We start from the raw sequence: 26710 nt of genomic DNA on the forward strand, positions 1-26710 counted from the left end.
CTCTCTATTGATTTGCCTCTCTCTCTCTCTCTCTCTCTCTCTCTCTCTCTCTCTCTCTCTCTCTCTCTCTCTCTCTCTCCTTCCCTCCTTCCTTCCCTTCCTCCCCCTCCCAATGTGTGTGTATGTACATGTGTAAGTATATTTGGGCTGTATACTTTTCTTTCCTAATGTGATTTTTAGAAATATTTAGTGTTGATGTCTCTCCCTCTCTTTAACTTAGCTTTCTTTTATGCATATGTTTAAACCTAAGAGTCTGGGTTATGTAGTATAATCCTTACAATAGCTGTTGAAGTATATACTGGGTTTCTGGGCTTCTTTTAACACAGTAAGGAAACTATTTAAGCAAAGTTATATTAGGCTTTATAAAAATGTAATGCCATTCTATCTCAACCAGCTTAAGAGTGCTTAATGTTCTAAGTATATTCATTGTGCTACAACCTGCTTACCATTTTAATTAAAGTTTCTTCATCAGCATCATAGTGCAAATGTCTTCAACTCCTTAAATAGCTACTAAATATTATGTGTTAATCTCATAAGGTCTCATACCAAGGTATAATGAATGAATGAGATTCCTTTCTGATTCTGAGACATTCTTTAAAAGAACTGAATTTCTATTTTTTAAAAAAAGTATTCATATGGCTAAAGCAAATCTCTTGCGTTGCATAAAAAGCTAGACTTCAAGTAGCCATTGTTTCTTTTCTGACTTTCTTTGCATTGTGTATTTGTACCACCATCTGCCAGAGGCCCAGCCTTGGCTCTGGTGTGGCCATAGCTCAAGTTAATCGGGAGAAAAGTTGCTGTCATTTAATTCAAACTGATGCAGAATAGTGTCTGGTCACATCTGCTCAGAGTCATGATTTCGAAATGCATCACCTGGTTAGCTGAGGGCAGAGGATGGTCTGAATTCTTTATTGCTAATTCATCTATTCGTGTAATTATAGTACAAAGAGATGATAAGGCGATTAACTAATTGTGCTAATGGACACAAACATGCTTTAATCTTTTTTTTTTTTTTTTGTCACACAGTCAGCAAATCCACATAGTCTTTTTTTTTTTTTTTTTTTTTTTTTTTCATGGTAAATGAACTAGAGAATGCATTCATGACAAAAGTTAAGGGCACCTTTAAATCAGAAGTTAAAGCCTGGCAATTCCTAGAGATTTTGAAAGTAAAGTTGGGAACTCTATGCTGGTCTAGAACTCTGAAGCATATATTCTTTTTGAATAACCGCATTTGGAACTGTGACAGATCACAGCTTAACTCTAAGGAAATAGTAATTTCTGTCTAGGAATGCACTGACCCCCTGGCTGACACTGTTAGGGCACCCTGCAATGTGCCTGCTAAAGTGGAGCTGCTCCTTTTGATAACCAGTATGAATTATGATTGATCTAGCTTTGAAATAAATTCCTCCAAAACCATCTGTCTGTTTATATTACCTGATCCTAGTTTTTGTGGATGTGTTCCTAATAGCAAACTCAGACGCCATTTATCCTAGAGGAACTAAGTATGCCTTAGCAGGTAGTCTGCAGGAAAAAAGAAAGCATGGCTTTTATTCCTTGAGCTGAGTGAAAGCATCAGCAGTGGGCAGGTCCCAACCTCTCTCCTCTCCGGCACACACAGCCAACTCCCTACCTCCACTTTACATCTTTGGATATTCCTTCACGGTCAGCTGTAACAGGTTGAATGTAAAGTCATGAGCTGTAAACAGAATAGTCAGCATATGAAGCTACTCCACAGTATTAGTTAGTGGAGTATGAGGGAATGATGACCCACAAGTGTCTGTTTTCTCCTTCACCTGCTAATCATGGAATAGTTGGGGCTCCATACATGAAGCCATAGGGAGGATAATTGAACCTTCATCGCTTCAAGAAGTCAGGGTCATCAACCATCACTTTGAGTTGGGATAAGCCTACATGGTCTTTAATTGTATCCCTCCTGATAAGTCCAGAAAAGTCAGTTTTAAAAAATCTATTTTAATGAATGAAAAACCCTATGCAGTGTTGGACAAAAATAATGAAATGATTTCAAATTTTTCCACAATGAAATCTTCTATTCCTTTTAGCAAAATGAAGAAAGCAGAAGGCAGAGACTGTTTTGAGCTGGTGAATACACTGTATGTCTGGCACTTGGCTGAGCACATCACTCGGCTTCTAGTGTTCATGTAGTCTCCTATAGTCTTCATAGCCACTCTGAGGAGGCTAATCTCATTTCTCCACTTTGCAGATAGGAAAATGGAGACAGAGAAAGTGTGTAACTTGATGTGATGATACAATGATGCAGATGAGATAGAGTGAGTGGCACATCCATCCTCAAGTTGGGGCTTCACTTGGTCAGTGTAGCCTGTGATAAACTCCTCAGCCACGGTGGTTTGCAGGCACTTAACAGTAACACACGTTTCCCTGGTATTTTTCCTTCCTCTGACAATAGGTAACCTCCTTTTTCTCACACTGTGCTTTTGTAACTCCAGGCTAATTATGTGCCTAAAAAACATTCAATTTGTGCAGCTACCAAGATGTGGATGTAGCTAAAGGAAGCCAGCCTGGGGAGAGACAATATGCAGATGTGGCTAAATTAAGGTATCTCTGTAAGCAAGACAAATTTGTCCCTTGACTTTCAGTCTGTGAACAAAGGGTCCAAATAAAGATGCCAAAATAACGTAGAAATATCAGTATCCTAAGCCACCCAGCTTGTCATGGATGCAAAGTATAAAAGGCAATTCCAATTGAATTGGTTCACCAGGGAAAACTTTCTAGACTTCTCACCTTCTTTTCAGTCACTCCCATGATTTTCTTTCTATTCTTTGGCTAAATTGTAAAGGGCTTAGGTGGTGCTTCAGTTAGAATATTGCTTCTCTACAAGCCAGATAATTAAAAATGCTGAGCAGTGTGACAGAGTTGAAGTCCTGAGTTTTTAAACACATTCCTTTGCACCCAGGGACTGAGCTTCCCATTTGAAATCCATCTGAGCCAATAAAACTCAGACAAGTCTTCCAGGGGAAAATTTTGACTAACATAGAATCGATATGTTTGAAATTTCCCCTCAAGCGGCACTGTGGAGGCAGGGCACAGCACTCGTGGTAAATCTAGGAAACACTGTGCTGTTTTCCATTCTGCCTGAGAGGATTCTGAGTGATGAGAATGTGGCTAGAATGTGAAGTCTAACTCAGGATATCCTTCCTATGTTTTACTCAAACCCAAAAGAATATAAGTCAATGAAGGAACAAACACAACACATTGGTGGCTCCTGGAGTTAAACTCTGAAGAAGTGGTGGCCACAACATAGAGGGTACTTTTTGGTGTGATTTGCTGACTAACAAGCAATAGTTTTGTGCTAACACTTATATCGACGGCTAGGTGGTTAAAAGCTCAAAGTGCAGTGTAGAGTTAAATGCTTCTAAGCTAACAGTCATTTTTGGCAGAAGCAATAACATAATCCTGAATTCTCTCTTCTCCTGTTCTTGAATAAGACATAATTTGGTGGTTTAATCAGCAAGTGTGGTATTAGAGCCAGCACTGATAAAGAAATGTGGATCATTTTGCTTTTTTGATGAGTATTTATGAGGGTTCTAAATGTACTGAGAGCCACCAAACATAGACTTTTGCTCTAAGAAAATATGTTGTGTTCAACCCCAGGCTCATCAAATGTGTGTTATCCCTTAAAACTAATCTTAGAAAAATCTTAGAAACAGTTTTATAAAGGAAATCATTTTCCAGTAATCCTTCTTCAGAGAGATCACTAAGTCCCAGAGTAACAGCACTGGAAATCCAACCTATGTTTATTTCTGCTTTATTTTAGATATAGTTGTATGTCCTTAAACATATCGATCACTGAGTCCTTAAAAAGAACCCATTAAATATAGAGAAAGCGGCTGGTGTAAAGATGGACAAGAGGTGTTGGAGAAGTCTTGAACTTTACAGCAAGCTCACTACAAGCTAGTGTGCAAACAGAGCAGGGTTCTTGTTAGGCACTCACAAGGATCACTTCAAGTTTGGAGCCTGAAGTCACCATGAGAAGGATGCAGTCCTTTAAAAGAGGTTCTTGACCATTGGCATATGCCTTTAAATTATTTTAAAAATTTGAGAAAAGGGGTGAGTTGAAGTCCTGCCGTCACGCTGCAGAATAATGGATCTTCATAGTGTGTTTACAGTGATCACACTAACGTAACCTCCACCCTAAATCCTGCAGGGGAAGCTGTTGAAGGGTAACTTCAAACACATTCCACTCCAGTTTCTGGAAAGCTGGTTTCCAGCCCAGGAAAACAAGTTCACTGAGGAGTGTTAGGTTGGCTAATGTAAGTATATAGTCATGTCTTACGGCCCTTTGAAGAGATGGAAAATATAGGCTTTTGAAAAATTGATCAGATTTAAGGAAAATATTGGAATGTTAGCCACCAATGTTACCCTTTTACTTAACAAATATTTAATGGTGCCTGCCATGCACTGGGTTCTGTGAGAACTGTGGAGATACAGTGGTGAACGAACAGATAGAATACAACACCTCTACTCCCAGAACTAAGTGTCTTTATTTTCCATTCCTCACCAAAGCCTAGTTTCTATTTCACATCCCAGAATACGTCTTCTGAAAGGCATAATTGAGCTGGCCTCCTAAGTCATCTGCAGGGAATGTGTGCCATTGGTTTTATCTGTTCATGCTGAGGGAGGGAACTAGAACCCCACTTATTTGCTGGAGTGATTACAGTCTGCTGAATGGAGTAGTTTGAAGAGAAAACTGAGTGAGGCTCCCCAGTGCTTGTGTCTTCTCAGCGCTGTTGGCTGCTCCTAGGCAGCCTCACAGGGGTTTCCTTCTTCCCAGTGTTTGGGAGAGAAAAGAAAGGAGGGAATTTTGAGAAGACAGAAAAAGAAGATAAAAAAGCAAACTGGGAAGGTGCGTATAGGACCGAAGATGGTCCCTGACAACCAGGACTGTCTGACTTGCCTTATCTGTCTCCCTTGGGTGTTCATGCACTTGTTCATCTTCAACAAACATGTATACTGGGAGGGGGGAGGGTTGTGCTTAGCACGCTGCCAGATGCTAAGGCATGGGAATAAACAAGATGCACCCCATTTCTGAACTTGAGGAACTTCTAATAGTTCAAGTTTATGCAATCCCAGCACATTAGTACACTCCCCAGATTATTCCTTGCTGTGAAATCTCTCTGTGAGATATTTAATAGTGTTCATGGGCTCTACCCACTAGATGTCAGTAGCAATCTCTACCCTAAGCTAAGACAACCTAAATTACCAAAGGCTTTGCCAAATTGCCCCTGTATAAAATGAGAACCAATGAAAGAAACTTGGTGATTACAGTCAGCTTTCACTGATTCTTCCTGTGACATCTCTTCCTTTCGATTTTTGGATTCTTAGCTGTGTATTTACCTTAAGCAGCTTGATACAGCCTACCTGAGGCCAATAGAGCATCTGTAAGCTTCTCCCTGTCACTATCCTTTACTTCTGTGCAGTGGAGCATCTGTAAGCTTCTCCCTGTCACTACTCTTTATTTCTGTACAGAAGAGCATCTGTAAGCTTCTCCCTGTCACTATTCTTTACTTCTGTGCAGTGGAGCATCTACAGGCTTCTCCCTGTCACTACTCTTTCTGTGCAGAAGAGCATCTGTAAACTTTTCCCTATCATTATCCTTTACTTCTGTGCAGTGGAACATCTGTAAGCTTCTCCTGGTTACTATCTTTTATCTCTGTGCAAAACATTACCACTCTGAATAGCTTATCTTATCTCATTAGATTCTAGCAATCAACAAATGAGGCAATATTAAAATATATCTCCTTTAGCAAATGAATGGCAGACACTTAGATGGTTATGTGTCTAAATCCTTACAGTCAAAAGGAAGTAGAACTCAAATTCATAGTAATTTATCCTGAAATTCCAATATTGAAATTCCAATATTTTTTCTAACAATCATACAAATTATAACTTTTAATGCAAATGCAAATGTGTTTACAGTGTAATTTTTTTCTCTTTGAGGCTGTTTTAAATACTAAAGGTCATTTACCAAGGAGTGAGGGAGGCAAGGGTGGTGGATGTCTAAAGGCCAACCTTCTATCTCAGCCACATTATCTGGGTGGTTTCAGATGGTCCTCTTATACACTTAGAGTTCCTTCAACCATTTTGGGGTATAGAGTAATACATTGCAGAAAGCACAGAGTCATCAGTGATCTGTGCTGTAGAATGGGTATGGGGCATGGGTTTTGACATGAGATAGACCTGCTGTATGAGTGACCGTCTTGAAAGAAAAGAGATCACAGTCTCAATCTCGTGTCCCTATGACTCTCAAACTTTATTTCTTTAAGACAGAAAACAAAAGCCCAAAGAGGTGAGTGACTTACCCAAGGCTCTACTGTGAATTCAATTTAAAGGAAAGACAAGAACAGATCTCAGTTCCCTGTCCTTCTAGCCCAAGAGGCAACAGAAATATTTCCAATGGAGGACAGTGAATTCATGGATTTGCTGCAGGCCAGAGATGTTTGTGCAAAAATGAGTGTCTGTGGAGTGCTCAGCTACAAATAGGGGAATTGATGCTACACATATCCTAACTCCAGGCTTGAAAGACCATTGTGGGAAAGGGAGCAGAAAGACGGTAAGAGCCAGAAGTCTGGAGGACTAGAAGGAAGAGGTGTTCTCTGAGTATGTGAAGTTTGTTGCACTCATGAATTGACAGCAATGTGGCTACCAGCATGAGATCAAGCTAATTGACATTCCATCATGGAGCAGGGTAGGGGATCATGAGCCTCCCCCTAGCTGAGAAGCTATTGACAGTTGATGGCTGCTGGGAGAGGGAGAGTCAGTTTTCTTTAGGAATGTACCTCTTAATAGGCCAGTCCTGTGGATGGCCCTACATCCATGAGTATATGGGACATACAAATTAGACTTGGTATGTTATTTTTTTTAATTGAGAGGGCATGAAGTTGGGAGGGATGAGGAGGTGCTGAGTGGATGTGAGGGGAGTTAGGAATAGGAGGGGGTAAACATGATCAAAATACATTGTATGCATGTATGAAATTCTCAACAAATTAATAAGATTATATTAAAAGAAATGTGTGTTGGGATTATAGGCAGGTGTTTAGGGGGTGAAACTGGAATTTTCTTTGGGCCATCAGTTAGCTCCCAAATAAAGACATGGAGACTTGTTATTAATTATGAGTGCTCGCCGTTAGCTTAGGCTTGTCCTACTAGCTCTTTTAATTTAAACTGTTTCTATTCATCTATATTTTGCCTCAGCTTTTTTCTTTTTTTTAACTTTTCTTTCACTCTGTATGCCTGCTTTGTTTGTCTGGATGGATGGCTCCTGGCATCTCCCTGTTATGTCCTTTCCTTTCTTCTTTTTTCCAGCCTAAATTCCTCCTCCTCCTTACTCTCCCTGCCTGGGAGGCCTGCCTATGCCTCCTCCCTTGCTATTGGCCATTCAGCTTTTTATTAGACTAATCAGGTGTGTTAGGCAGGAAAGGCAACACATCTTTGCACAGTTAAACAAAATCAACACACCTTTGCATAGTTAAACAAATATTCTGCAACAAAGGATCCTTAGCAAGGTCTCTGACTTTCAGTTGACTGTACCTAACCTTGCCTTTAGGCACTGGTTTAATGAAACCTCCACCTCATGAAGGGAGACAGAGACAGGGTGTTCCTGGATAAAATTTCACAGAGGAGTAGACGACATAGAAACACATCAAAGGCAGGTGTGGCTTGCAGTGGTACTTTTACCTGTTCCCAAACATAGAAAGAAGCAGGTCTTTCCCAGAGTGAGTGTCACACAGTACCCAAGCCCCTAGCCCTGATTTTTTGTTGAGCTGTTTGTGGGTTACCTCTGGGGCCCTTGGCACATTTTCCAAGATAAAAAGCCTTAAGGGAATTATCCTGGCAGAATCCTGAGAAAACTGTCTTCTTCCTGCATTGTCTCAGAGCACAGAAATTGGAATGAGAGTAAATACATTCAAATCCTGACAACCAAGTATGCCTTGTTGTATATAGGTGGTACATGTAGGCCTCGGCTGGTTTGTCCTCTGTCACGTGGGAGTAATGAATTTCCTCCACAGACTTGTGGAAAGTGTATGGGAAAGTCCTTTAGAGATTGTGTGGGCCCAGACAACACCATTGTTTCCTTCTCTTTAAGTTCATTTTGCTATCAGTTTTCATCCAGTGTCCTCAATGAGAGTACAAGGAAATGATCTCCTCATCTTCCAGGAAAAGGACTGTAGTTACTGGATGGCTCTAAAGTAGCCTGGAAATGCTTTGCTGGGTCACTCTCTCTCAGGGGAGTTTAGCATAGATTGCAAACACAGAGCAACATTACTGAAGAGTAAGTACAATACAACCAAATGCAATATGGATAAAGCCATTGCCTACGTTCTGCTTCTCACACAGAACACTCCTTAATCTTCTGTCTCCTTTCCACTTCCATCAGTCCTAGCTCAAGCCGCTGCCTTTATAATTGTGGAGAGGATTGATATAACCTTAGACCTCAGTCCATTACCCGCTAATGTTGTGGGACTTTAACCTGCTACCACCACACGGCTCAGCAGCTTCTCAGAATTCGTGCTCATGATTGTCTCCACACTGGGGATAGAAGTTCAGGGAAAACCCTGATGCTCATCAGCCTGTGCTGCAGGAAATTCAAAGGCTTCTCATTTCTCATATTTTATTTACTGAAGCATCCCCTGGCACATTTGATCAGAAAAATCCAGTTAGCTCATATTTTCGAAGGCTGTTATCTGCTAGCAGCTCCGTCCCAAGATTCCTCCCTCTGCTCACTCCTTTCTGATTCATAACTGCAGACTCCACATCCTCTGAGGTTTTGAATGGCGCCTTTCCTAACCCCGTCCCCAAGACCAGTTACTTCCCTAAGCTAATTTTACTTCCCATTCTTGTTGCCCCTTCATCCCGTGGCATCTCTCACAGCTTTGTTTCTGAAGATCCCTTCAGGAAGTTAAAAATGCATTTTTATTCATTCACCTACTCATTCATACTTATTCATTTGTTCATCTTTTCAATTACGAGAGGCAACTGTGTGCCAGCACTACACTAAGATTTTTATATTTGGAGGTAACTAAAACTGTTACAGTCTACATCATCACAAGATTTGCAGTCTAAGTGCTGTTGGTGGGGCACTTTTAAAAATCCTTCAAAAGCTATTTAATTATTATTATAGCAAGTATTAAATAGAAGAGCAAAGCCATCTTGGGTGCTAATTATATGATGGGCAAGGCTCCAAGTGTTTATGCATATTAATTTATTTAATCCCCATAACAGTTCTGCAATAGAGTTTAAAGGGGAAAGGATTAGAGCACATCGAATATGAAGGGCACCGACATCTTTAGGAACCCCAGGACTGCTGGTATGAGGTTGACTCAACAGGACAAACACTAAGATCACATGACTAGCATCTATACTGCATTCACTGTTCACAGGCACTGCGCTCTCTATCTTGCAGGACTTGCATCTTCCAGACAGCATGAGATGGATCACTATTATTATTTCAAAGGCATGCAGATGCTTAGCCACTTGCCCATAACATATAAATAATGACTGTGTGCTAGCTGTGCCTTATCTGCATTTGACCCCAGTGCTGAACTTTCTCACTATGATAACCTGTGAAAAGCTGGTAGAAAGCACTCCATGTTCAGTCCCTGCCCTTAGTAGAAGGGAAGAAGGAGGGACATCCAATGCATGGCTGAGTAAAGTCGACAGTGACTGCTTTATTATTTGCAATTTTTAAAAGTTAAAATATAGTTACATAATGTCCCTCTCTCTCCTCCCTTCCACCCCTCCCATGTCCTCCCATGTCTCTTTCAAATTCATGGCCTCTTTTTTTTAAATTATTTTTTGTTACATACGAATATATAAACTCATAAATATGTACATGTAATCTGCAACCTGCTGAAATCTGTTTACTTTTGCTTGTTTTCAAGGATGACGACTTGATACCAATTAGGGAATTCATCCTTGGGGAATACTAATTCTTCCTCTATCAACAGTTAATTGTCTGTAGCTCTTTCTTTGGGGAGGGGCCCAGGAGACTCCACCCTTCCACCTTAGGGTGTCTACTGATTTTGGCATTTTTCGGGTCTTGTTTAGGCAATCATATTCTTGGCTTTTCATTTCTAGGAGACAATCTCTCAGACAACTTTCTGGACAATGACTCTTCTTAGAGATAAAAAGAAACTGTGGGGATGCTTAAGCTGTCAACATCACTAGGCATCAGCTCCAGTGCTCCTTCTGTCCCTCAAAGAGCTGACTAACAGCATGCTTTGTGGTCTTTATCCCAGAGTCAGTCAGAAAGGCAGGCTTCCATGCTGGGGAGATAGCTCATTGGGTAGAGCACTTACTGCACCAACATGAGGGTCTGAGCTTGGATCCTTGGATCCCATATCAAGTAGGGCGCAGTAGTGCTCATCAGTAATCCTAGTCATTCTGCCTACAAGATGGGAGGCAGAAATAGGCAAATCCACAGAAACTCATGGTCTAACTGTCCTACTGCACACAGCTGGAAACAGCAGGAAACTTCATCTTAGGGTTGAAGGTGAGAATCAACACATAAGATTGTCCTCTGACCTCCACATGTATGCCATGACATACTCACACATGCAGATGCATCTCTTTCTCTCTCTCTCTCTCTCTCTCTCTCTCTCTCTCTCTCTCTCTCTCTCACACACACACACACACACACACACACACACACACACACACACAAACAGAGAGAGAGAGACAGACAGAGACAGACAGAGACAGACAGAGACAGATTAAAAAGAAGAAATAAACGCAAGCTTCCCAGTTCTACCCTGTACCCAAGAACAGAATCTATGCATAAGTAATCTCCAAGCTCAGACCTAGAAAGGGAGTGTGGCTTAAGCTTCCAGCTTCAGTTGGTTGTGACTCTGGCTACTCATTTGGTCAATTTGCCTTGTCTACTTTTTGCTCTGTGTTACCAGCTGGGAAGATAGCTCTCCTTACAAACAGGGTCAGTGGACCTCCTCCAGCAGAATCTGGGGGTGTTAGGAGGAAAGTGGGGTGGAAGCTCAGCCTCTCATTTCCTGTGGACTTGGTTTCTCACAGTATGGGCTATGGAATGCTTACATCAGAATCCCCTGGGGGAGTTTATTAAAACATGGTATTTAGAATAAAAATGGGCTCAAGAATGGCAGCAAATGCCAAAGATATGGTATGAGCATGTTTTCAGACTCCAAGGAAAAATTGACATCAGAAGAACATAAAGTATCTCTCCAAACTGAGAATGCAAAAATATATTGTCAATCTAAGTTACAATCTGAAAGGAAAGCTCCAAAGAATAATGGCATTTTGGCAGGAGTCACAGAACATTGTAGTAGGAATAGATATGCCTTAGTTGATATTTATCAGCTGAGGTTGGAGGAAAAGGCTGAAGGTAAAATAAAAATTATTGAAGACAGTCCAAGCTTGCTACAAGGTTGCACCAGCCTGAAGTTGAACCAATCACCATTTGTTGTTGTTTTCAAGATTAACTTATTTCAATCTATGTGTCTGTTTTCTTTTATATATGTTAAGCATGCTGACTGTATATAGAGCCCTCAGAAACCAGTAAAAGGTATTGGGTTCTCTGTAATTAAAGTTTTAGTTGCTTGTGAGCCACACCATGTTGGGTGCTGTAAACCAAACCTGGGGCCTCTGCAAGAGCAGCCAGTGATCTTAACCACTGAGCCATCCACCCACACCAGTAGTCTGCAGAAGTATTATTATATGAGATTGTGGTCCTTCTATCAGCTTGTGGTCCTGGTGTGTTTTAGGGATAGTTGTTGTCCATCATAAAGAAATGAGATTACTTCCACAACATTATCAGACAGCCATTGCATCACAGTTACACTTAAAATTGATTGAATCTCCCCTGGGAAAGAGCTGTCACATAGAGCTTGTACTCGAATGAAGCTTGGGGATCTAATCCAGCTCCTGTTACCCACCAGCTGTGCAAACATTTGAAGCATTTACCTTGTTGAATCTCACTTTTTCCATCTGTGAAATGAAGATAGAGATGAGAGGAAGAAGGAGCCATTATGGTATTCCTGATGGTGTCAGTAGAAATGTGTAATAGGGCACTTTAAATAAGTCAGAGTGTATATTATTAGTTATCAAACAGAATGAAATTTCAGCCATGACTCTCTTTATCTTTATTTTCATGACAACTGTGAAATTAAAGATTAAATATAAAGACAAATCCGCTTTGAATGTTTTTGAAGTTGTTAATTTAACACAGAGATCTTGTCACTTTATTCATTCATTTATTCACCCAGCAACTATTTCTTAGAATTTCCACTAAGTGCAGGAAACTGTTTTGCAAGCTCTCCGAGCTATATGTGACTTGGAGAGGTAAGAAACGGGGACAAGAAACAAAGAAATGGAAATGCTTGATAGGGATAGCCCTTATAGGGAAATATAGACCAGGGAAGGGCATAGACTGTTCTTCTAAATCATTATTTCTGTAAGTTGATTCAAACAACAAATTTATTGCTGAGCTAGAGGATGGCTCAGCAGTTAAGAGGACTGGCTGCTCTTCCAGAGGACCTGAGTGCAATTCCCAGAAATCACACGGCAACTTACAACCATCTATAATAAGAGTCTATGTCCTCTTCTGGTGTGCAGACATACATGCAGACGAAATGCTCATATGCATAAAATACACAAACAAATAAATCTTTAAAAAAGAATCAAAATATTTAAAATAAATACAGAAATAAATTTATTGTTGGAAATCTACAACAAAAATGAAAGTGCAGGCCCTGGAGTGGTAGCTCAGTGTGTAAGGTGAAGAACGGATTTTAAGACTCCAGTACTGGAATAACAGCGGTGTTACTGATAAGTGAATCCCGGGGCTCACTGGCCAGATAGTCCAGGTGAAATGCCAAGCTTCTGGTTCAGTGTGAGACCGTATCAAGAAATCAATGTATGTAGATGTAACCAACTGTCTTATTAAATAAGAGACACAGAACCAATGCAAAAAAGAAAGCCAAGAGATCAGAGCTAAGAGCCTTACCCACCTGCTGCAGCTAGCCTCTTAAGCCAAGAGACCTCTCCGAAAGAGAGCTACTCCCTGTCTGTTTGTCTTTATATAGACTTTCTGTTCTGCCTTCTCATTGGCTGTAAAACCAACCACATGACGGCCTCATCACTGTCTGTTGTACAGCCCTCCAGGTCTTCTATGGTATTGAGATTAAAGGCGTGTGTCTCCAATGCTGGCTGTATCCTTGAACACACAGAGATCTACCTGGCTCTGCCTACCAAGTGCTGGGATTAAAGGCATGCGCCACCACCACCCAGCTTTTGCTATGGCTCTAATAGCTCTGACCCCCAGGCAACTTTATTTATTAACATACAATTAAAATCACATTTCAGTACAAATAAAATACCACCATATTTCCCCTTTTCTATTTTAATGAAAAGAGAAAAGAAAAAAGGTTATAACTAACCTAAGAAAAACTATATACAAAAATACAATAACTATATACAATATATACAAGTAATAAATACCTAAACAATGTCTAGTCCATTTGTATTTGACAAATTCAGAGAAAATAATTCCATTATCTATCCTATTTTGGTAAGTCCAAAATGTATCTAATTCACTTTCTATCCTAATTAATATTCAACTGTAACTAACTAATCTTCAACTCCCTCAGGAAGGACCCAAGAAGGAAATAATATTAGCTAACAAAAATAAAATCAGGAAGTGTATGCAAGCAACTTCCAAAAAAGTTGTGAGTTGACAGAAACAGCCAGCTGCCTGGACAGTCACCTGAGGTTTCTCCGAAGTGTTGGGGCATCATCTTCAGCCTATAGGCTTAGCGTATCTGACAGACTCATTTGTGAAGTAGGATGTACACAAGGTCAACAGTTCAACCTCACATTGGGTGAGAGCAGTCCATGTACCAGAAACACCTGAATTCCACTAGTGTCATGTCATGATTCAGGATTTTAAATTCTGGAAATTGTTGATTTTTTTTTTTAAATTTAGCTGTCCATTCTTCTTGGCTGTGTATATGTGGCTTCATCTTGGCATCCCGTTCTTCTTCACATCCCTCTATTAAATGCCAATCTTCTATTGAGAGGTGTGAGCTTAGTTACTCTTCAAGAATAACTGTTTCAGCTGCTGTTCCATTGCATATCAGAAGCCATCGGCCCACTGCCTGTTTAGCTGCTTTTGAAGAAAGGGGCACTGTACCTTTTCCAGATTGTGAAGGCCACTTCAGGGATGGTGCCATATCGTCCTGGCCTCAGAAGATGCCTTTTGACAAAGCCATAACCACATTTGTTTTGGCAAGAATCAGTAGTCCTTTGTTTCGTGTCCTGTCTGTCCTGTTTGTCAACAGTTAATTCGAGGATATTTTGTTGTCCAGTGGCTAACTTTGCCACAATGAAAGTTAACTCCATATGCAGTTTCTTCAATGCCCATATTTTCTCTGAAGTAGATTGGTACTGCCAGGAGCCAACATATCTCATAGTCATAATAAAAAAAGAAAAATTTTCTAAGTTATTAAAACATTTTAAATGCCATATTCTGTAGATCTCTGAAGGGTTTGAAGATGACCTGTCTATCTAAAATATATCTGCTCAATTTTTAAAACATATCTAATATGACTACAAGTTCTATTGTAATGTCTAACTACTAACTTTCATTTCTTTATATCCTAGTAGTTGGTAATAATAGCATTCAACAAAAGCTGGGTGGTGGTGGTGTACGCCTTTAATCCCAGCACTTGGCAGGCAGAGCCAGGTAGATCTCTGTGTGTTCAAGGATACAGCCAGCATTGGAGACACACGCCTTTAATCTCAATACCATAGAAGACCTGGAGGGCTGTACAACAGACAGTGACGAGGTCGTCATGTGGTTGGTTTTACAGCCAATGAGAAGGCAGAACAGAAAGTCTATATAAAGACAAACAGACAGGGAGTAGCTCTCTTTCGGAGAGGTCTCTTGGCTTAAGAGGCTAGCTGCAGCAGGTGGGTAAGGCTCTTAGCTCTGATCTCTTGGCTTTCTTCTTTGCATTGGTTCTGTCTTTCTTATTTAATAAGATGGTTGGTTACATCTACATTTGGCACCCAACATGGGGAACAAACCCACGACCCTGAAATTAAGAGTCTCATGCTCTACCGACTGAGCTAGTCGGGCAACTTTACTTATTAACATACAATTAAAATCACATTTCAGTACAAATAAAATATCACTGTAAATGTGGAAAGTGATAATGGAAAACATCTGGCATTGACATCCGACCACCACCTGTGTATATAGCCTGCACACTTGCATGCTTGCACACATACACACATACACACACACACACACACACACACACACACACACACACAGACAGAGACAGAGGAATTACTACTTTTAACTTTGTTAACGTTTAGAAATTCTCTCTAGGTTTCCTTACAGATGAGGAGTCAGCCTATTGCCAAGTATCAAATCGACTCAAAGATTTTTGACCATCTGTACTGTGTCTTCCACCTTCCCACAGAGTTTGTAATAATTGCAGGCTCATGACATCTAGTACTTGACACTTTCATATGTGATACCAGCAATAACTCCATGGACAAAAACTCAGATTATTTCTTTATTCAGTTTTCTATCAAGAATGGTCATGTTCAGTTGACTGGAGATTCATTGCTGGTGAGCAGTAACACGGGAATGTAGGCCAGGCCCTATGTGACCCTGGACCTCCACCTACTTGAGGAAGGTTTATAAAATCCCTCCCTGAAAGAAAAGTAAGAGCTGCTGGGTAGTGGATGGCTATGTGCAATAATTGATGTGTATTGTGGGAATGTGCTGAGGTCATTTTGCATTTAATCTATTACTATTGCCTATGATGGGATTGAGGATGCAGACTGATTAAATACTATAAAGGCAAAGGATGAAGTATCTAGCATCAGTTTCAAGACAGCTTGATGTATTAAAAAAAAAAGCTTGTTAGATTATAGATTGTTACAGTACTTTTCTTGTTATCTTGCTTTGATTTTTAAAGACAGTGTCTTACTATATATTCCTGGCTGGCCTTGTGCATGTAGTAATCCAGCATTGTCTGTCTCCCAAGGGGCATGTACTACCACACATGGCTTCTTTACCTAAATTTAACAATGGACTTTTAAAGCATTTACTCCAAATAAACTCTTGTTTAATACTTTCCATTTTGAACTTAGGAATGATCTTGTTCTACTGGATTAAAATGAAATGACATCCCATTGGATTCTATCAGCCAAGTGTCTAGTTGTTATCCCTCTTAATTCAACAGTGAGTCCACAAATACTACTATGGTCCCATAATGGAAATATTACAGCCACAATATTTAAATATGAAACAGTACATCTAATTATCATGTTCCCCCTTCCAGCACAGTCCGAAGAAAAACAGGCCCCAGTCAAACCCTACCCATCCTGGCCTCTGGAAAGGCCTCATTAATTGTCCAAATTCACTGTTCTAATTTACCTAGAATTACTTATATGATGAACGATTGACATTTTCTCGGCTCATAACTGGCCATGCCTTTGCCTCCCTCACACTCTGCTGCAGTTTCTTCCCAGTCTCATAACTACACTAGGAACAGGACATTCTGAAGACCTCAGGGAACATTCTAGATGTTCAGCAAAAAACCGCTGAATGTGTGGTGCACATGAGCTCCAATATAGGTGGCTCCAAGGGGCCAACAGGTGCGTGCCGATCAAGCGGCATGCCAGTCTTACACACTTTCAGGTAGTCAGTTAAAGTGCAATAGCCAGGCCTGTGAGATGGCTCAGCCAGTAAAGGTGCTTTCTATACAACCATGGTGACCTGAGTTCCCTCCTAGGAGCCCACGTAAATGTGGAAGGAGAGAACTGACTCCACAAAGCTGTTTTCTGAGAGCCACAGTTGTGCTGTGTCTGATCCTGGCATGTGACGTGTAAGTAGTTTAGTGAAATTATTCAGGAATATGAAGAAATGAGATGTGAAGGAAAGAAATTATGGTTTCTTTGAGGAATCAACTTATTTGAGCAAAGTATGGGGTAGAATCTGTTAAACACTTTTAACCACTGAATTCCCCAGTAGTTTCGAGAGGTTGGCAATAGCCCTGGCTTTTCACAGAGACCAGACTAAGAGGACCTATGAAATGAGTAGTAGCTTGTTCAATGACACAAAGGAAGTGAAGGTAGACACTTTAGCTGTAGGTCATCCTGAACCCTTAGGTGTTCTGCAGAATGGAAAGAGGCTCAACCTGTGACAATCATGTGTCATGGCCATACAGTTTGCTCTGTCCTCCAGACAAGCTATAGGATCCTCCCAGCTCAGCTTGACCATCTGCATTGTCTTGAAATTCTTCCTTCATCTGCATTGTCTTGAAATTCTTGTCTTCAAACCATCAGGGAATACTTAGTTTATTCCATTCCAATAGAGAACACAAAGGCACCAACAAAAGTGCCTTTAATTTTCTGAGTTGATGGATCCAGGGAAACTCATGCTTCTGCCCAGGGAGCACTTTCAATCATATTCCCCCCAGGAACAACTGCTGGTCATTCTAGGCCCCTTGTCCCCTCAGTACAGCAGTCACCTTCCACTTGAAAGTTCCTTCTGAGGAAGACCTTGAAGGCTCTGGGGGTTTTTGAGGCTGCTACATGTTCTGAGTCCTCTTGCTTTCTTTCTCCCAAGGTAAGAGTCATCTCCATGGTGGACCGTTTGAGTAAACTGGGACTCCTCAATGGTTGTTTTCAGTTTCAAGTGGCTATGGTTTTTCTCTGGAAGTGCTATTCTTTTAAGTTCAGATTTTTTTTTCATTTTTAAGGTTTTATCAGGTCACTGCTTTCCCCTGGGACTTTTCTGGGACACTTGTCTCACTGGTAAGCCTGGCACTGGGATACACAGACGGTTCATTTTAATGAGCATGTTGTAGTCCTTGCAGCTGCTAAAATAAATTAAGACAAGATAGGATGGAAGAGACCTTTAAGTGTTAGATCTAACCAACTGATTTCTTCAGAAAATAGGAAAGTGTGAAAGGACCTGGCTAAAACTGAAATTAAGCAGTAGCACTTCCTAATGGAAGTCTTGTAGAGCAAGTTCTAATGTTTGGTGTCTGTGGGAGAGAAAGAATCTCTCTGAAGAACTGCAGAGACCCACAGAGTCCAAACCTTATCATGAATACACTGAATGGTCTACTAGCTTTGGTCTAGAAAGGAAGAAGGCTCTGCTGCCTGTGTGAGTCCGTGGCATAAGTATGTTGGCAGTCCCTTACTCTTGGCGGATTCTCTGAGCATGGCTAATAGCAGGAGACCAATAATTGACTTGACGCTGTTGCTTTTGTTAATTCAAAATGGTGGCATTTTTCAAACTACTTCTTATGGATAATTATTCCCATTTGGCTGCTTCTCATCCTAGTTATGAATGTACCTTTTTGGAAAGTACTAGCATTTGGAATACCAAACTGTGTGCTTTTGACATATGGTAAGTTATTGAATTGTTGTACTTAATAAAGTTTTATGTACTAAATAGACTACTACTTCCTTGAGTTGTTCAGTTTACTTTGTTTACACTATCTGCTACTTCCCTTCCTTGATAATTTCTCTTGAATATTATGTATCAGTTAACCTTTACTGTATAACAAGACCTCTTAAAATTTAATGACTTGAAACTACATTGTGCATATAACTCATAATTCTATGGGTTAGCAATCTTGCTGGGTTGAATGTCTGCTGGTCTTAATTGCTCAATCATATATCTATAGTCATTTTTTCCAATTAATAAACTGGCTTTCTTTCTAATGATTAGTTATCTGTCAACTAGGAAAATGAGGGTGACTGAGTCACTTAACTCTCACCAGCCAGTGGGATGGACCAGGTATGTTTCAAGCTTCAAGACTGTTTAGGGCTAAGGTTTGAAATTCACATGTCACTTTGATCATAATGTGTTGGTAAAAGAAAAATTACATGGTCCACTCAGATTTAAGAATTGAGTAAAAAGACCCTATCTGTTGGCAGGCAGAGCTCAAAGCACAGCAGCCATTTTTTTGTTGTTGTTGCCAATTTATCAATGCTCAACCTTCTTCAAAGAGGCCAATCTTTTAAACTCCCTTCTAGAATCCACACACTTGTTTTATCAATTGTACCTGAAAAAGTTTTTCAAAGCAAACCGCAAACCTAACTATTGGTTCCCTTTTCCTATAACCCATTTTTATATTAAAGATTTGTCAGTTGCTTTTAAATTAAAAACCCTGGATTCATATCATGTTTCTTCTTTCCAGTTTCTTTATAGCTAAGCCCATCAGATTCCCTGAGAATCCTTCTGGAAATATCTCTCAGTCTCTTACCTCCCATCACTTATATGTCTCTTTTTTTCTAGTTTCCTCCCACAAATAATCTAGTAATTTTTCTCTCAGTTAATGGTACCTGTCAATGGAAGTTTCTTGTCCCAACCACCAATTCCAAAATAGCAACTCTGAAGCTTGTATTAATTATAAATGCTCGGCCAATAGCTCAGGTTTATTATTAACTATCTCTTATATTTTAAGTTAATCCATATTCCTTATTTATGCCCTGCCGTGTGCCTTTAGTAGCAAGGCATGTTTGTCTCCTGCTCCCTCTGTATCTGCTGGCAACTCCTGACTCCACCCTTCTCCTTCCCATCATCCTTAGTTTGGTTTCCCTGTCTATACGTCCTGCCTGGCTATTGGACAATCAGTGATTTATTAAACCGATTTGAGTGACAAATCTTGACAGTGCAAATGAGGATTATCCCACAGCAGCTACCCATCTCTCTTCTTCGTGCTTCAGCATCTTCCTTTCACAGCTCCCCATGCTCCATGCAGCATGCCAGTTTTCCTTTGTCAAACTTGCACTTTCTGATTTGGATCCAATTCACCTGCCCAGTGTGTACTGACTTGGACTTTCACACCTTAACAAAACAAGGTCCTTCTGTAGCCCCCAGCACAGCACAATTGCATCTCTTTCTTCAGTCACATGATATTTTCTTCACCTCTCTTAATTTTAAACTCTAACACATTTCTTGTATTCAGACCCAGGTATCTTCCTCTGCAGAGCCAAGTCTCAGCAATGCCCAGCCTCCCTGTTGTCCTACCATCCATTAAAGAGGTGCTATATATTTTTCATGGAATTATGGTTTAGCTTAAGTAAGCTCAGTGTTCGTGTATGAGAACCTTATAAGAAATTATGCTGTCCTCCAACCTCCAGGAGCACAAAGCAGCAAGTCATGTTTTCTTACCCGATTTAACTACCATCTGACTCAGCATTAAATATCATCACTGTCTTGCAACATCCTTACTGTTTCACTTCTATCCCATCTGCATCTTTCCCCCAAGCTATTGTTTATACACCTAAAGTATCCGTTTATAAATTACAGTCTGCTCACCCAGCTCTGTGCTCAACCTACTCCCCACTGTCAGAGTACAGGCTAGTAGACACTGTAGCACCAGCTTGCTTTCCACCTCATCCCATGGCATCCCTATCACTGTCTTGTCCAGTGCAGTCTCTCAACACACTGGACTCCATCCATCTCTACAGATCCTAAGCACATGCCCTTCTCTCTTCCTGCTCTGAATCCCTTATCTATTTTTATACATCTTTAAGTCAACTCAAATTATCTTCATGGTTCTTAATCAATGTTTCCTCCACCAAAGTATAAGCTCCTTGAAGCCAAAAGAATCTTCTCAGTTTTGCTATTTAATGCAGTAATGGAACCTAGCAGCATCTAGATTCTTGTGCATAAGCACAAAATAAATAATAAATATTTGAATGACAGAAGGAATGAACAATTAATGAATGAATTAATGAATACTTAGCTATGCTCCAGTTCTATGCTCATACATAAATATGCCTGAGATGTGGTAGCTTCTCTTAAGGCTTATATTCTCATTGAAAGAAGTATATATATAAATTATTTAGTGTATAGGGCTAAGTAGTAGCTTAAAGACAAAGAGACCAATTTTCCCTTGTGGTGGAGAAGAAGATCAGGGAATGTATGTAATTTTAGTTAACAAATCACCACAAATTCAGTGTCTTCACCCAAACTTTTTTTCCAGTTGTGGAAGTTAGCAGTCATAGAATGGAGGGATCATCAAGGTTGTTGTCCTTCTGTGTGTAGCCTCATCCTCCTCTTTTCCAAATCCTGCAGGCTACCTAATTCCTCAGCATATAGCCTTTTCCTTATCAATAAAGCCATTAGCCTGGGTCAACCATGTTTAATTTTATTCTCCCTCTCCTTGAACTCTACGTATATATCTCCTTTACCCAAGAGCCACTGGGTAATATCACTGGATTCAGCCAGATGAGTCAAGATTATTATCCCCATGTTAGGGTAGTTACATGGTAAATGAGTACATGAACATCTACGGGGGCTTTGATGTTCTGTCTACCAAAGAATGGTAAAAGTGTTTCTTGGGGGAAAATAGAACTTAAACTTAATGTTAAGACACAAAAGTAGTGGCCAGAGAAGTGTTTCTCAACCTGTGGGTTGCAGCTTCTGGAGGTGGGTGTTGAGTGACCCTTTCACAGGGGTCACCTAAGAATATTGGAAAACACAGATATTTACATTATGATTCATAACAGTAGCAAAATTACAGCTATAAAGTAGCAACAAAAATAATTTTATGGTTGGGGTGGGTCACCACAACATGAGGAACTGTATTAAAAGGTCGCAGGATTAGGGAGGTTGAGGGCCACTGGGTTAGAGTAATAGCTCAGTGTTTAAGAGCTTGTATTGCTCTTCTAGAGGACCTGAGTTCCATTTCCAGAACCCATGTCAAGTAGTTCACAACTAACTGTAACTCCAGCTCCAGGGAGCTCCAAGGACTCTGGCCTTCACAGTCACTGCACCCACATATACCTACCCACACACCAAAATGCTGCACATAGTTTAAAATAATAACGATACATTTTAAAACATTAAAGCCAAAAGCATAGTTGAATGCTGGAGGGAAAAGCAACACAGGTAGACAGGCAAAGAACACCTACAGCTGTTTAGGGACAGAAGTTCTAAGTAATGTGCTATTGCCTAAAGAATGACATAGGCTGGAGAGCGGGCAAGGGCCTGAAGGCAGGAGGCCTTGTGAGTGACAGACAGCTGCAAGGGGGGAGGGGAAGAGGGAAGCAGTCCAACCGGAAAGACAGTCTGCAGCAAAGTGGGTCCTGGGTCTCCTGGGTAACCGGGAGCAAGGCTAGAGAAAGGTTCAGAGGACAGGAAACCACACCAGCAGCCCAGAACTCTTGCCGCGGCCATAGCACTTAGACAGACTGCGGGGGCTGGCATCTACAGTCAGTATCAAGAATGGAGAAGCAACAAAGTTAGGTGGCTGAATGGTGGACAGAGGAGGCCTGGCTGAATTGTGTGGGTACCGGTGCAGGAGGGCCAGTGGTAGAGACTGGGTATATTTCAAGCAATGTCTTAAAGCCATATCATGGTGGGAACTCTCCTAGCACCTAGAAAATGGACTTGTTGTCTCTCTGCAATGTTTCCTGGGACCTGCAGCATTAGGAAAGAGAACATGATAATAATCGCTGAAAAGATCCGCTTCCTGTGAGGTGAGCTCTCCCTTCTCCAGCTCTTTCCACTTCCCCCTGGCCTTTGTGTATCAGTCCTTCCAGGGAACACAAACACAGCAGCCGGCAGAAGCCCGATACAGTGCCCTCTTTTTTATTTTTATTTTTTTACTTGAGCAATTCTGACACCTTCCTACATCTTTGTTCTGGCCTTTTCTTGGACTGATGTCAAGACATCTCTTCTAGTCAGCTTCTCACAAACCACTGCTTTGGTTAGACATTGGATCTCATCCCAGCACCTGCCACATCCAATGGTGCAATTGCAAGGGACCAGAAGGAGCCCAGGTCCTCAGAGCTCTCATCCCGAGGTGGCTCTGCTTGCCCTTGAATGCTTTGTGGTACAGACGACGTTCAAGAGAAGACCAGTGTCTCTGGGTTTGGCTAAGAACTCCAGCCAGATGGTCTAGGGTCCAGTTCCTTGATTCCTACTTACTTTCTGTGTGACATTAGGGAAGTTGACATGTTATAAGCCTCAGTTTCTCCAGCATAAACAATAGTAACATGTATATTGCATGGATATTGAAACAATTGAGTTGATGGATATGGAACATTTTACTCCGGTACTGGCACACAGTAAAAGGCCTCAAAATATCAGTTATTCTCTTGATTATGAATATTTTATAATTCATAATTACTGGATGGTAAAATAAATACCAATCAGATTTTGTGTGTACATGTAAACTTTTTATGAAGACCCACCTAGTGTTCCCCTACGGTCCTCTTATGAGCTTTTTCTCCTGGCCCACTAGAGCTATAATAGCTTTATTTCCTCACTATGTCAAGTTCTTGCCCTTCTCCAAAGTGTCTGCCCTGGGTTCTCCCCATCTAGCTCTTCCCCTTCAGTGTGTAGTACTTACCTTCTCTGAAGAGATATCATTATTGCCAGTGTTTTCTACATGCCCCCTTGAACCATAATTACAATTTTATATTTATTGCTTATTTGTATATTGCCTGTCACTCTGCTTCCAGATATTAAGTGCAAAGGAAGCCACAGCTTACACACACACACACACACACACACACAGAGAGAGAGAGGGGGGGGGACCTGTTTCTTAGGATGTAATCAATAAATATGTTTTTATTTTAAGAAAAATAGGTCTTCATACCCTGATGAAAATGTACTAGAAAAGGAAGAGGCCATTCCAGGAGACACAAAATCATCTCCATTAACCTCTAATTTAGGTCACTGAGCTGTACATTGTTCCATAGTCTGAGTGTTCTAGTCATTGATAGTAAAGGGGAAGAAAGGCACCCTTCCTCCATTGTACAATAATAAAGTGAGTGGAAACATTTATTTCCAATGTTCATACCCTCATATCTGGTACAATCAGGAAAAGATGAAAACATCAGACTGCAAAATATTTTTGCATATTTCAGTGTGCATCTGTTAAAACATGCATCCACAATCCATCTGTGCAAAAGAAGCCAAAATACCATAAGGTCTGAATACACTCAATGGGCCTGTAGGGCATCCCTTTCAGTTCCCTGGAATGGGAAGTAAGCTGGTGTACACATCCAGGCCCAGAGCCATCATGGAAGTGAGTGGAAGCTGGGCTCTTGCGCTCCAAAGAGCCCCAGATCAGCTGTCACAGCAATTCATACCTTGGGCCATGCTAAACACACCCCCAGGGACAGATTATTCTGTTAATAAGCAGCAGGGTGCCACACAGAGATATTGAGGTCTCCTTGTCCCTCCAGCAGGTTTTCCAGAAGGATTCTGTTGTTTTCTTCTGAAATCCAGGATACAAGAGTAATTTTACCAATTTTGTAGTTTACCATTTCAGTGAAGTGATTTTTCAGCTTTGTTTAAAAAAAAACCGTGTGTTTTCTTAATAGACGCAGTTTTAGTACACAGTGAAATAGTAAAACTGGAAGTAAATAGTAACATAATTCTAAAGGAAATGATTTATGGAATGTAAGTAAGTATGAGAAAACTGAAAAAAAATGCAGACTAGGAAACCTCAGTGAATGACCTGGAGCATCATGCCAGCAGGAAGTTGCCCCAATCAGATCACGAGCTGAAGCTTGTACCAGTCTGTCACTTGCGTCCCTTTGTATGAGTAGTGGTGGCTCTTAGCATGAGGTCCTTGGGCCCCTGATTTGGTATATTAGAGTGCCATAAGGGGTTTCCAAACTACAGTGGTTAAATATATGTGTGGAGAATTTCTATGGCTTAGGTCTAAAGATTGCCATCACTTCCCCAGTACAAACTGAAGTAGCACACCAGCCCACTGCCCTTCTGCCTGCCATCCCACTACTCCTTACAAAATGACAGCTGTCAAAATCCCCACAAGACAGTTTCTCTCTGTTGAGATTCTGGGAAGAACTTGTGTTCAAATGCTGTTGGATTATCGTACCTCTTTCCTGTTTTCCCCTTTTTTGCCATTTCTCTTTCATGTCTTACATGAATGAGAACATTTTTGTTTCTTTCTTTGTTTTTGTGGTGGTGCTGGATCAAATCTGAAGCCTTGGCCATTCTGGTCAAGTGCTCTATCACTAAGCTACATATCCAATCCGTGAATGCCTTCCAATCTAATGCCCAGCTCTACATGTTTCCTTCTAGACCATGTGGGAGGCCAGCTGGGAGACCAGCTCCCACATTTTACTCCAGGGTACTCTTTGAGGAGAGAGGGATAGGAGCTTAAGATAGAAAGATAGAGGGGAGAGAAACAGAACACAGAATAGCCTCCAGAGGGCCTGGATCCTAATCCACTAGGCCCTTCTGTCTCTTCTAAAGAGCTATTTATAGGAATGCAAATGGATGGAGCAAAAGACCTCCCCCTAGCTCAGCCAAGCATAGGCCCTTCCAATCACCTAGTAGCAATGCACATGGTCAAGCAGTCCTCTAATGCAGCTCTGCTGAGTAAAGCAAACTCAGATCTCACTAGGAAACCTTTGTGGGCCTCCACAAGACCCTCACTTGAACCATGCTATCATGTCCCATTTTGGGTATTTGAACTCATTATCCTCTTGCTTGGAAGCTATGATCTTACCTCTATTCCTCTCTTTTGTCTCTCGATTGTCTTTGGCTCTCACGAATGAATACGATGACTCTTGAAGGCTTTAACTTTAAGGCAAGGGCTGCATGTGTTGGGAAGCCAGAATTCTTAGCAAAGGCCACCTTCTTTCCCTGGCCGAACCTCATGGTCCGTGTTTGTTGTCCCTTCAGCAGTGCTGAGATGGATGACGAAGTGACTCCTATGAACTGCCCTTATCCTTATACTCAGAAACCAAAACCAATGTATTAAATCTTCAGTAATTGGATGGATTGTATTGCCACTTGGATTTAATCAATAGTAAGACATTCATTATTGAAAGATGGTAGAGTTTTCCCTTGTTACGTAGGAACAAACGACCTTTGCATCGTATGTATAACCCTGTAGGCTATGGTGATCTTTCATCTCATTAAAACATAATGAGAAAAAGCCATTTTCTCGTAATGAGGCAGAACCAAATGGGCCCTTAGAAAAATCAATCAAAGATTATTAAGAAAGAAAATGTTTGTTAAAGAGTGTGTTTTCTTGTAAGTACTATGGCCTTATAGTAGCAGGACAGACATGGGCTAGCTAACTCTAGGAAGGGCTACCCTCCCATATGTTGATTAAGGCTATTTTTAAACTTTTTTTCTTCTCTTCCTTATCCTGCTCCTCCCCTTTCTTATCCTCCCCCTCTCCTTCTTTTTCAACCTCTCTTCCTCATCCTCCTTCTCCTCATCTTCCTCTTCCTCCTTCCTCAAACATCGTCTCAACATGTAGCTCTGAATGTCCTAGAACTCACTACATAGACCAGGCTGGCCTTGAACTTCCAGACTTCCACGTGCCTCTCCCTCCCAACAGCTGGGATTAAAGGCATGGACCACTGTTGTTGGTTGTTTTTTCTTTGGGGGGCCTGCTACTCAGCTCCCAAATAAGTCACACATAGAGGCTTATTCGGCCTTAGCTTGGCTTGTTTCTTTCTAGCTTTTCTTAACTCAAGTTATCCTGTCTACCTTTTGCCTCTGGGCTTTTACCTTTTTCTATTCCTGTATATCTTTCTTTCTTACTTACTCCTTGGTGGCTGGCTGTATGGCTGGCCCCTAAAGTTCTCCTTCTTCTTCTCTCGTTCCTTCCTCTCCTTTCAGATTTGTCCTTCTATATATACTCTCTGCCTGCCAACTCGGCCTAAC

General features: G+C 41.0%; 1 protein-coding gene across 2 annotated transcripts in view; it reads left to right on the forward strand.

The window, feature by feature from the left end:
- The window catches only part of Synpr (synaptoporin), a 349008-nt gene that overhangs the window by 174481 nt on the left and 147817 nt on the right, over positions 1-26710 (forward strand). The window lies entirely within an intron of this gene.

Source organism: Peromyscus leucopus, chromosome 9 (assembly GCF_004664715.2).
Source record: "Peromyscus leucopus breed LL Stock chromosome 9, UCI_PerLeu_2.1, whole genome shotgun sequence".
Taxonomy (NCBI): Eukaryota; Metazoa; Chordata; class Mammalia; order Rodentia; family Cricetidae; genus Peromyscus; species Peromyscus leucopus.